A 2,367-nucleotide genomic window follows, 5' to 3' on the forward strand; every position below is an offset into this window, starting at 1 on the left:
TAAAAGACTTGAATTGTGTCTCATTTCATAAAGACCCTGATTAATTTAGGGCATTGTTAATAGCTATAAACGATAATTTTTATTATTTTTAAATTGTTTAAACATGAAATGCCAATTTATTCTATAAATAGTGTGGTTTTTTAGAGAATTATTTTGTATCTCGGGAAATAATTCTTGAAAAATATAGAATTCCATAGAGCTTTATATAGTTCAAAATTAATTTTGTGCTATTGTTTTTAAATGTTTTATAATCGCTACAATTTTCTATACAACTGAATAAGAAAGAGTGAGTCCGTGCCAGATGTTATTAATATTAATGCTTTATTGGAAGCTTTTAATTAAGGTTAAAAGTATTTAAATGGAAAAAATATGTTCACGATTCACTGAATAGATCAGTCTTAAGTTTAATTAAATGTTATAATACAGAAAATTAATAGGTTAATAAAACACAAATAAGTTAAATTTTAATTTAATTTAAATTTTAAATTTAATTTTAATTTAGTTTAAAGCATTATCTTCAAGAGCCATTCAACATATACTTCAAATGGGAGGAGGTCAAATTAAATTCAGACTAGCAAAGATCGCAGAAGCCGCCGCTTCTCTCTTAGCATCCACTGTTTTAGCTCGATATTTGGAATCTAGAGCGAACCCACTTCAACGCAACCATGAAAAATTCGACTCTATCGTTGCTCAAAAAATCTTTGTTTTTACCAAATAAACACTCTTAAATCAAAGGTTAAGACAATATGAACTTATTTATTTGATTGTGTTATAACATTTAATAAAAAAAATTTAATTAAAATTAATTTAATAAAAAACACAATAAATGCGTTGATAAATAACAATAAAATAAATGAGTTTATATTGTCCTGACCTTCGACTTAGAAGTGTTTATTTGGTAACAACAAGGATTTTTTGCGCAACGGTTGAGTCGAATTGGTCTTGATTGTGTTGAAGTGGGTTCGCTCTGGATTTCAAATATTGAGCTGAACCAGTGGATGCTAAGAGAGAAGCGGCGGCTTCTGCGATCTTTGCTAGTCTGAATTTGAGTTGATCTCCTCTCGTTTGAAGTCTATGATGAATGGCTCTTGAACATATAATGCTTCAAGGTTTAATGTAGATGTTTAAGCGTAAATGCCAATCAGAAAAAAATCTTTGAAGAGGGCCTCAAGCGAAGGGTCTGAGATTAAGTGATAAGTAGAAGTTATTATTGGTTTCCCGTGTTTCTGTATTTAATATATTCATGGTCTATTTTATAGTAGATTTTGCTGTCCGCCTAGTAGGTCAAGCAATTGCAGAAAAGTGGCGAGTTTTTTTAAAACCAATTGCTGATAAGACAGGTCAGAAACGGTTATTTTGAGATAAAACTCGAATCCACGGGTTATCTTTCTTAAGGCGTTTACCTAAATTCGTTAAAAGGTTTTCCACAGTGGCTTATTTTAAAAAACAAACCTATTTCATCACAAAACGAACTGACCTTTTTTATGAATATTAGTACACATTAATCCTTCTAATTGTTGATCGAGAAGTGTTGCAATTGATAAACCCTACAAGATACTGTTTGAAAAAATGAACAATTCTACAATATTTTCTCAAATATTTTATTGAGATAAAAACTATATTGAGAGAACTGAAAAAGTAATTGTTGTTATTCATATTAAATGAAATGTCTCTATTTGTATATTCAACTACGACTCTATTTTTATATCCCAACTAAGAGGTAAACTATGGTTTTTCATTCCTAGCTTAAAAATAATTCTAAAAAATACTTTTATTATTATGTGCTTTAATTATATGTATTATAATTTTAAGAAAATCTAATATTATTCTTAAATTTAATTTGTCTATAACATACATAGCTGTAGCATATGACGGATCAGTTAATAAAAATAGTATCATGCTTTAAATTAGATCATTTAAATAATATGATAATATATAATGATCATACCCTTATCTTATATTTCTGCGATAAATAGTTATCTAAATATACTTGGATTGAAGTATTTCTAGTACAATTTTTTTTTTTAACAAATCGTTATAAATTTCCGGTTACTTTGTTGTATTATATTTGTAAAAGTACATAATTTTTTTCATTGTAAATTATTTTGCACTATTTTTTGCGCTGCTTCTGTAGTAATTAATTATAATAATATAATTTAATATGCTCGTTTACGTTTTGTGTAATTATACGAATTAAATCGTAACAACTGCGGGAATTTCAAGTATGTGTCACCAACGTCGACAAACAATTACCAGACAATGGGGACGATAAAGTAATTGTGCAAAAAACATTATTATCGCATTAGATTGAAGGTATAAATTGTGAGTTATTTTATGCGAGCAAATAGTTGTGGAACTGACGTTGAA

Source organism: Plectrocnemia conspersa, unplaced genomic scaffold, assembly GCF_051122295.1.
Source record: "Plectrocnemia conspersa isolate PC_06_02 unplaced genomic scaffold, ASM5112229v1 ptg000008l, whole genome shotgun sequence".
NCBI lineage: Eukaryota > Metazoa > Arthropoda > Insecta > Trichoptera > Polycentropodidae > Plectrocnemia > Plectrocnemia conspersa.